Raw genomic sequence first — 11,500 nt, 5'->3', positions numbered from 1 at the left:
TGGCACTGCACCTTTTTTTTGTGGAAGATCTTAGTATTCCTAACAAAAACTTAAAGACTAGCTACCTTTTTGTGTTAAACTTTGGTTATATGGAATGCAAGTATGGTACTTGGATTTAAGTATGTCTGATTTGATTCCATTTCTAATGTAACTTTTCTTTATCCAGAAAATACTCATCATTCATTTACTCATCGTTCATTGCTTGTCCTAGCACTTACAAATTAGAGTTGCACAAACAAAAGCTAACACTGTAATTACTTGTTACACTATAAAACATAAGATAAAATCTTCCTTAAACTAACTAAATCCTACCTACAAGAAGACAGACCATAAATCCTAGTATGAAAAAGAACATAGGACAGCAGCACCCGAACCATCATCTATTCTCAACGGCATTCTTATTCTTCTTCTTAAATGCATCAAGCAATTCTTTCAGCTTTTTCACCTTCTCCGCCAGAGCATCATCATCCTCTCCACCATGATCATCACATTGAAATACCCTATCAAACCACACAAAGAAATCACAGTGGGGAGTTTTCTCCTGCCCATAAAAATAGAAGGGTTTATAGTACAACATCATCAGAAATCATGTTTTACATACAAAAAAAAGTTTAAAATTATCAATACATTACCCTGTAAAAAGGACAGCCAAAGAAAGGTCTTTTCGAATTTTTCTCCGTTCCAGACTCTACAACTATGGCATAGGCTCCACAATGACATCTTGGAGTTTCTCCTTTGGCGACTCTGAACCTACCGCCGTGGGTAGAAGCACTGCTAACACTTCCGTCACCACTACCTTTAACTCGCCGTCGATATGAACTTCCACAACTATCTCCAGCAGCCATTGTTAACACTATAGCCTTTGTTAATTAGGGTTTCGGCAAGAGGAAGAAGAAGATTTTGATTTCACACGTCGTTTCATGGCTATATGTAATTTTTCATTGTCGTTTTTGTACAATCCACCCCAAGGACCACGTTGTCTGCTTTCCCACGTGTCTCTTATCATCTGTGTCACCAACTCATTGTGACACGTTGGATTTCACCGTTAGACTTTAACAGACCAATTTAACGACCAATTTAACGGAAGGATCAATTGGTTTGACACCAAAAAACGTTGAGGACCAACGAAGTGATTAATTTTTGTTGAGGACTAAAATGTCCACTTTAAAATTCCTTAGGGACCAATTTGGATAAATACTCTTAAAATTTTAGTTAGATTTGTATTTATAAATTTTTTTTGATTTCTTTAAAAAATCAGAAAACTTAGGATAAGATTTGTATTTATAAATTTTTTTATTCTTAAAATAAAAAATCTTACTCTCAGATTTGTAATTATAAACATTTTATTTTTTTAAAATCATAAATTTTATCCTTTGATTTATGAACTTGAATTTTTAAAAAAGTTATAATATGTAAATCTGATCCACCAATTTCATTCTTCTCTTCTCTCCTCAATAAATTTAACTGTCCAATTTGTTCAATAACAATTTATAAAAAATTAATTTTATATTAAAGAGAAACACCAACCCTTTCTACAATAATATATTACACACTAATTTTCTCCACATCAACAAAATTGAGCACTCTTATTTTATAGTTTTTATGATAGATCTTATTATGTATAAAAAAAATTGAAAAACATAAATTTACAATTTTATTTTCTGGATAACACCAAAGAAATTCGATAGGTCAAATAATGAATAGTAAAAACATCTAGAGTAAAAGAGGTGGCCACTTCTTAAATTTGATTTATGTTCATATATAAGAAGAAAACATTTCAAGTATTTTAGCGTTTAATTTATGTTCATATATAAGAAGAAAACATTTCAAGTATTTTAGCGTTTAAGGTGTTTTGATAATTTTGTCTATTAATTTTAATTATAAAAATTTATATATAATTAAAATCAATAACTAAAATTATCGACACACTTGTAAAATATACATGGATGGGACTCACTCTTTATTGTTTCAAATATGACGAATGCACTTTATAACTTGTGCAGGGATCGTAGAAGCAATCAAACCATGTTGCCCTCGAAGCATCAATGGTGATCTGTTATGCCATTCGAATAGTGATTTTTGTGCAAACAGAAACACATATCTTTTCTTTGATGACCACCCAACCGAGAGAGCCAACCAAATATATGCAATAAAGTGCTTCGTCATTGACCATGCTATCTGCACTCCTCGCATAAACATCAGACACTTTCTATAACTTTTATTTTCTTAAATAAATCAGGTACCTCTAAGCTAGTGCTAAGCTCTGAATCAATCTTACGATGCTAGTGTTTTGAATCTGGGTTATTAAATTCGATGGACGTTTAATATCTAGAAAGAGTGACTTTGTTTATTGTACTTGATGCAACTTATTAGTAGTAGTAATAATAATAATAATAATAATAATAATAATAATAATAATAATAATAATAATAATAATAATAATAATAATAATAATAATTGATACGGCTGTTACAAATTCGATGTCATAACTCGGCATTATACACCATAACTCAGTATAAAGCATTACCTTCAACTTAACGGATTACATTCTGAAATAAAAACGTCTGACTTGGTGTTGTCACCTACTAAATAATAATTGCTGTTCAATGTAGATGACCAACAGAAGCGTAACCGATCTATTTTACTCCACCAATAAAGGTATGATATTTTACCCTCGAAAGATACACTGAATTCACAATACTAACTTAAGCATTGGAGTGCCTTTTGCAGGTACACTCCCCTTTTGTTCATACTCTCCGCGACGTGATATCACTTTGGGCAAAGAGCTCGGACCTTTCTAGTATATAGCTAGGCGTTGAAGGCAACAAAGCTCGGCGTCGACTCCCAAAAACCGAGTTACATCCAGGTTATTCACACAAGAACAATTGGCGCCCACTGTGGGGCCGAAAATATAGTTATTTTCTTTTTTTTTTCATCGGCCTCAATATTTCCACCTTTAACCATGGCTGATCTACCTCCACCTATGCCATCCGAACTTTTTTGGATGGTAACTGAGTTGCAACAAGCCAACTAGCGCATGGCAGAGGAAAATCAAAGAATGGAAAATCAGATTGTTGAGCTAGCTAATGCTCGGATTGAAAACAATGATGGTCGTCTAGAATGAACAGAAGAGGCCGAGCACCAATCTGGTCCAATGCATGTATTAGAAACTACTCGGAATGAAAAAGCTCAACCTCAACAGAACGAAGAAGCTCAAGCTCAACGGAACGAAAAAGCTCGGGCAGAAAACGAAAACATTGTTCCCGACAACTCTAATAGGCCATTCACAGCTGAGGTGATGAACTTCGAACTGCCGAGAAGGTTCACCTTACCAACTACCTTAGTCCCCTACGATGGGTTAGGTGATCCAAATAAATACGTCAAAAAGTTCAGATCTATAATGATAGTAAATGGTCCATCCGATTAAGTTTTATGTCGTTGTTTTCCATCTTATTTAGATGGTCCTACACTTGATTGGTTCTGTACTTTGCCTGCAGATTCTATTTCTCGTTTTCAGAAACTTGCGAAGCTTTTTAAGGAGCATTTTGTTGGCTCAGCTACCTGCACGACTCTAACTACTTGAATACAATCAAACAAGGTCAAAATGAAAGCCTTAAAGATTACATGACTCGTTTCACGAAAGTGGCCATGAGCATCCCCGACCTCCACTAAGAAGTACAGCTTCACGCCATTAAAAGTGGACTCCGACCAGGCAAGTTCCAAGAGGCTATTGCTATCTCCAAACTGAAGACCATGGCCGAATTTCGCGAAAAAGCGAAAGGACAGATCGATATCGAGGAACTCCGACAAGCTCGGAAAGCAGAAAAGCCCCAGTATAAGGAGGAAGATAAACCACGGGACAGTAAGAAGAGTTTCAAGCTCACCCCCGTTATGAATCATATACTCAGTTCAATACAAAGAGGGACAACATCATCAAGGAGATTCTAAATTCTAAATTGATCAAACCACCACGAAAGGCCGGCAATTATCCAGAAGCGAAGAATGTAGACAAGTCAAAGTATTGCACCTATCACCATAAGCATGGACATACCACTGATGAGTCTGTCATCACCAAGGACCTCTTGGAGTAACTAGCTCGGCAAGGCCTTTTAGACAAATATATCAGTGGCCATATACAAAGGCGTGCCCCTTCCTCGGGTGACCATACCTCAGCAGGACAACACAGCCGGGACAAGGAAAGGGTGACTTCAAGTCATCCTGAACAACCTAGAGGAATTATTAACTGTATTTCTGGAGGTTTTGTAGGTGGAGGCGCTACAAGCTCGGCAAGGAAACACTCCTACGGAGCTATGTTATCGATAGAAGCTAGTCCTAACAATAATCAAACACCTTCACATTTTCCTCAGATGACGTTTCACGCCTCTGACTTCAATACAAACATAACAAATCTAGATGACCCAGTCGTAATTTTCATCCAGTTAGGAGATCTTCTGGTAAAAAATGTACTACTGGATCTGGGGAGTAGTGCTGATGTTCTTTTCTATTCAACATTCCAGAAAATGAAACTAAGTAACAACTTAGGGTTAAGTACGATTTTGGTCCCTAATGTAGAGGCCGAAAATATATTTTGTCCTTGGCCTTTTTTTTGCTACAAAATGGTTCCGAAAGTTTCAGTTTGTTTTAAAATCGTCCTTTTCACCAAATTTTTTATTTTTATTACCATTTTACCACTAACTAAAAAAATTATAAAATAAAATAAAAAAAAGAAAGGGAACGAAGTGGGGTAGGGGAAAGAGAACGGGGGGAGGGAACGAAGGGGGGTGGGGAGAAAGAGAAAGGGGGGAAGACAGTCGGGGGTGGGAAAAGTGGGCATCACGCTGCTGCCTGTGATGGAGAGCACGTCGCCGCCGCCACCGCTGTTTTCTCACCGCTGCTTCCTTGGCGTTCTCGTTGCAATTCACGGCGTCTCCACCACGCGATCTGCCACCACCATCGCATCTCTCCTCACTACAAGAGAGGCGGTAGATAGCGGTGGTTTTTTTTCTTATTAGCGGCAGTTTTTTTTCGCAAAATTATATTTCGGCGGTTTAATAGACTACTCTAGTTATTGGCGCGGGAAAATGATTCTGCGATGGTTTTCAGCAACCGCTGGTATAACTGCCGCTGAATCAGTATTTTACGGGAACTAATGTAGCGGCGGTTTTAAACCGCCGCGATGTACAAGTATTAGGGTTTAGTTCATTTTTTACCAGCGGTTACGAACCTGATGACTGCGCATCATATCATGTTTTTCTAGGCTTTTTCATACAAGAAATTGATGATTAGTGCTTAAATATAGAATGCTTTTGTGCTTAAATGGTATATTTCTTTGATCTTTTGATTTTATAAACTTTGTAGGAAATAATAGAAGAAGAAGCAATAAAAGCACTAAAAAGAAGAATCATACTCCCAAGGTGGAAAAAGAGTTAGAAACAAACTCAAAGAGGTTTCTGAGTTAAGCAAAGAGGATTTACAACCCAGACCTCTTCACACTCCAACAAGAATAACTTGAGCTACAAAACTCCAAATGAGGTGATTTTAGTGGCATTGGAAAGTAGGAATCTAGAGATTTCCAAGCATATATGGAACTGCATGGTGGACATTAAATTTGAAGGAGAAAATTTATCCCAAAAGTGCAAAGATGAACATAGTATCAACCTACAGTAAGGCCAGCTGACCTCTTCACCTTCCAGGAGTATAACTTGAGCTTTAGAGCTTGGAATGATGCGCTCTTAAATTCGTTGGAAGGTAGACATCCAGAGCTTTCCAACGATATATAATACTATGGGGATGAACATCAGGTTTGGGCCTCAGAAGCTGGCGCTAACTTTGGCCTCCAAATAGCCAGCGTTCACTAAGTGAACGTGGCGTTCACTAAATTGAACGTTTTTGGCCTCCAAAACAATGCGACCATGCCTTCTTCAAATGACCATAACTTGAGCTACGGATGTCCAATTGATGCGCTTCCAGTTGTGTTGGAAAGATGACATTCAGAGATTTCCAACGATATATAACAATCTATATTTGGCATGAAATTGAAGGACAAGTGATAGGCATATTTAAGATCCAAAAACTACACTAAACAACGCTCAATAAGTGAACCCGGAGTTCGCTAAGGCAACACTCATGAAGGGGAGGCACGCACCAAGGGTAGCGCTCAAAGAAGCAAACGTAGCGCTCATTTTTTTCAATGTTTTCGTGACTTTTAACAAGGAAGAGTGCTCACCCAAGGTGCAGCGCTCAAAAAGTGAACTTAGCGTTCACAAAGAGAACACTAGTAGTAAGAAAGGCACACGTGAGGAAGCATGCAAGCAAAGTAAACGTGGAGTTCACAAAGTGAATTGAATGCTCCACTGGTAGGAGACCCAAGCCACCAAATGCATCCTGATTCACTTGAACCAAGCCAACACCATCTGGATTCACTCTCATTCAAGGCCAAACCAACAAAAGCCCATTGGACATGACTCAAAGGCACAAGAAACAATTAGAATAGGAATTTCATTTGAATTGTAATTTATCTTCAATTTCAATTTCATTTTCATTTTGTAAAGCCTATATGAAGGCATCAATTTCATTTCATAAAAAAAGACTGGCTCTGCTAAAGAGCAATAGGAGTAGGAGTAGGAGTAGAATAGAAGACTCTCTTTGATACACTTTTATTTTCCTGCACCTTTACATTTCAAGTATTGAATTCAATTTAGTTTATGCAATTTACATCTTCCTGCAATTCTATTCTTCCTGCAATCCTGTGGGATCGATCTCACTCTTGTGAGTTATTACTACTTGATGCGACCCAGTACACTTGCCGGTGAGTTTGTGTGGAAATCCAATTTTCACCTATCAAGTTTTTGGCGCCGTTGCCGGGGATTGATATAGATCGACAATGATTAAGTGGGTGAGAAGTCTAGATTAAGCATTTTTTTTTGTTTTTGTTCTTTTAATTTTCTGTTTTTAATTGAAACCAAGGTGTTTGTATTTTTACCTCACTAAGCAAATCTCATCCGAGACATGAATTTCAGTTTCTTTGGTGATTGTGTTTTACAAAATTCAAATGGATTTCAACTCATCTTGTGATCAAACAAATTTTATGGGATATTACCCACCATCACCAATTGACTATTCTAATGGTGGCTGGGAATATCATCAAGAAAATGCAAATTCTGAACACTCCAATCAATGGAGATATGCTTCAGAACCACAAGATGAGCAAGAGAATCCTATGGGATATTTTCCACCACCACAAAATGATTCAAGTCATTATTCTAATGGTGGCTGGGAATATCACCAAGAATCAATAGATTATGAGCAATCCAACCAATGGAGATATGCTAATCAAGACAATTCCATGAAATACTACCCAACACCACAAAATAATTCATGTTATTATGCTAATGGTGGATGGGAGTATCAACAAGGAATAAACGAGTATGAACACCTCCTAGAGCCACAACATGATTCATACTGCTACAACAACCACTCAGATTGTGATTGGAAGGGTCAAAATCAAAGAGATCTTGATGATTCATACTTTGTTCATCAAGAGACATCATCACTGGAGTGTGCTTTCGATGAATTCATGCAAGATTGTCCCTCAATGCCACAAAATAAACCGTACTGTGATGAATTCTACAATGATTCACATTGTGGATGGGAGGATCAAAACCAGAAAGCATTTGACAATTCATACTCCACTTATCAAGAGACATCATCACTTGAGCAAACCTTCAATTCATTTATGCAAAGTTGTCCAACTTCACTTCCCCATGTTTTATTCGAAAATCATTCATCACTTGACTACACCTCAACACAAAGTCTCCTTTAAGATCCATACAATTCATTTCACCAGCCACAAGACACACCTGATTACTCATAAGATTCATTCCATATCACTCAAAACAACTTTACCACAACACCCACATATCCAGAAACTCATTCTCAGCCTTCATCCCTTGAGCTAGCATTTAGACAATACTTACAAACATCCATAGACTCTTGGAAAGAGTAAGAAACCCTCTACAATAAGATGGATGAGCACTTAGAGCAAATAAAGAGGAACTTAGAACTATCAAACAGTGAGGATGAAGACCAAATTGTGGGTGAGGAAGTGGAAAAACAAGGAAAAGAGGTCCATGTGTCAAGAGAAATTGCAATGAAGGATGAGGTGGTGGAGATACATGAGCCAAGAATTTTATATTCACAAAAGCTACTTGAGGTGACAGAGGAGCTTGAAAATTCACCCTCAAAGGATTTAATGGAAGACCATCAAGGAAGTTCACACTCAAATAAAGCAGAGAAGTACATAGATGAAGGGCTCATGGAACCACCAATTCAAGAGGCTCTTGATGAAGAAAACGCTCCAACAATCACACAACCACCAAGTATTGATATCAAAGAAGTGAAGGCAACTGACAAGAACACCAAAGAGAGGATTGTGACCAAGCCACAATTGATCATATCCATGAAAAAGGAAAGGTCGAATACAATAAATCCAACCCCTGAACCACCAGCAAGCAAGCTCAACTAGGCCATTTACAAAAAGAAGCTTGCTGAGAGGAGACCAAGAAAGGGGAGAATAGCTGAATCTTCTTCCCCCTTGAGGTCATTCATCTTAACAAACTGGAAGAAGAGGAAGAAAGTGAATAACATGTCAAGCTAATGACACTAAAAGAGCACTTGTTGGGAGGCAACCCAACCGTAGGTAACATTTCATTTCTTTGCTGTGTTTACTTTCTCTGTCCGCTTTGTTTAAATTCAATAAATTGGCATATGATTACATTCTAAGTTTGGTGTTGCCCTGCAACAAATTGTTTTCAATCTTTCTGGATAATTGCATCAAATCAAAAATGAAAGTGTCACACTAAGATTCTAAGTTTGGTGTGTCACTTATTTTCTATGCAATTCATTCAGCAACACCACTTATCTGCATAATCATAATGCCCTTTGCAGTGTCATTTTTCTTTGAGTTGGACAATTTTAGTTTCTCTTTGTTTTAGTCATTTTCTTGTTTTTAATGCTTTCTTTTATTAACTGTTTTTGTTAATGCATCACCAAGAGATCCTTATTCATGACAGATTCTTGACTTGGTGATTGTACTTAACATATAACAATTTCATTTGTTTAGTTTTAGTTCAAATAAATTGACATATGGTTGCATTCTAAGTTTCGTGTTGCCATGCAACAAAATTTGTTTCCAATCCATACTGGATACTTGCATCAATTTCAAGTGAAAATGTCACACTAAGTTTGGTGTGCCACTTATTTTCTTTATGCAATGTATCATGCACACCCTCTATGTTTGCAATCACAATGTCTCTGTTTCCTGTGCCTTGATTGTTATCTTTAATTTTGCTTGCTTAAAACACATGTACTACTAACATTTCATTGTGTAAGACATTCATGATCCATCTTAGCCCCATCATCACTGTTTTAATTGTTGCTTGAGGATGAGCAAGCATTCTGAGTTTGGTATGGGAAGAAGAAGAATAGGAGAAAAAGGACAACAACAAGGAAGATGAACTACAAGGTGGTAACGCTCATTTCTCCTCCTGCATACTTCCAGCACTGTAAATTTCATGATTGAATTTATCTTCTCTGTATGTATGTGTGGTATGAATAAGCATAGCCTGAATTTTGGATTGTAACATGTTGCTGTGACATTATGACTATCATCTTGAATTTTGTGAGTTCAAAAGCAATAAAGCATCATGATCATAAACAAACAAGGTCATTAAAGAAGAACTCAACATGTGCATATAAGTATTGGAAGGCTAGTATGGTTAGCTGCTGCTCAATTGCATTAGATCTTATTTAATTGAAGTTTTCATCTAGAACATTTTGTGAAATCTTTGGAAATCATAAAAACCTTGAAGAAACAAATTAAGGCAAGAAAATAAAAAGGGAAAGAATGAGAAAGCTGAAGGCTCTGAGTACCAATGACAATTTCATTGTTAAGTACTTGTGATGTTTATGTATGAAGCAAAAAGCTTGAAAACAAAACACTTAGAGTCAAGGCTAGGCTCAAGTGCAAAAGCACTCCCTCAAAGCTCAAGGCTCTGAGCATTAATGATTAGAGAGTAAAGAAAAGAAACAAATGAGACTAAAGAAGTCCTCTAATTAAATGCTTGTGGTGCTTGTCTATCAAGTGGTAATACTTAAAAACAAAGCATTTAGAGTCGTAGCTTTGTTATCAACTCATGGGGAAAAGCACCTAAAAGGAGAAGCTAATAAGAAAATCAAAAGCTTATTTCAAGGAAGAAATATAAGGAAAATATTTCATAAATTGAGCTAGATAGAAGCATCAATAATTTATATTTCTTTTGTGATTGTGGCATGCATAGAAAAACTAGCCAACCATGAACATTGAGTTGCTATTCTTCTCACCTTGGATTATCAAATTTTATTGCATGATTCTTTTCTTGCTTGGGGACAAGCAAGGTTTAAGTTTGGTATTATGATGACTGTGCATCATATCATGTTTTTCTATGTTTTTTCAAACAAGAAATTGATGATTAGTGCTTAAATATTGAATGCTTTTGTGCTTAAATGGTATATTTCTTTGATCTTTTGATTTTATAAAATTTGTAGGAAATAATAGAAGAAGAAGCAATAAAAGCACTAAAAAGAAGAATCATACTCCCAAGGTGGCAAAAGAGTTGGAAACAAACTCAAAGAGGCTTCTAAGTTAAGCAAAGAGGATTTGCAACCTTGACCTCTTCACACTCCAACAAAAATAACTTGAGCTACAAAACTCCAAATGAGGTGATTTTAGTGGCATTGGAAAGTAGGAATCTAGAGCTTTCAAGAATATATGGCACTACATGGTGGACATTAAATCTGATGGAGAAAATTTACCCCAAAAGTGCAAAGATGAACATAGTATCAACCTGAAGTAAGGCCTGCTGACCTCTTCACCTTCCAATGAGAATAACTTGAGCTTTAGAGCTTGAAATGATGCGCTCTTAAATGCATTGGAAAGTAGACATCCAGAGCTTTCCAACGATATATAATAGTATGGGATGAACATCAAGTTTGGGCCTCAGAAGCTGGCGCCAACTTTGGCCTCCAAACAGCCAGCGTTCACTAAGTGAACGTGGCGTTCACTAAATTGAACGTTTTCGGCCTCCAAAACAGCGCGACCATATCTTCTTCAAAGGACCATAACCTGAGCTACAGATGTCCAATTGATGCGCTTCTAGTTGCGTTGGAAAGCTGACATTCAGAGCTTTCCAACGATATATAACAATGTATATTTGGCATGAAATTGAAGTACAAGTGATAGGCATCTTTAAGGCCCAAAAACCACACTAAGCAACGCTCAATAAGTGAACTTGGAGTTCACTAAGGCAACGCTCATGAAGGGGAGGCACGCACCAAGGGTAGCGCTCAAAGAAGCGAAGGTAGCGCTCACTTTTTTCAACATTTTCGTGACTTTCAACAAGGAAGAATGCTCACCCAAGGTGCAGTGCTCAAAAAGTGAACTCAGCGTTCACAAAGAGAACGC

This window comes from Arachis stenosperma, chromosome 5 (genome assembly GCF_014773155.1).
Source record: "Arachis stenosperma cultivar V10309 chromosome 5, arast.V10309.gnm1.PFL2, whole genome shotgun sequence".
Lineage (NCBI taxonomy): Eukaryota > Viridiplantae > Streptophyta > Magnoliopsida > Fabales > Fabaceae > Arachis > Arachis stenosperma.
Note: the sequence above shows the minus strand (reverse complement) of the source record.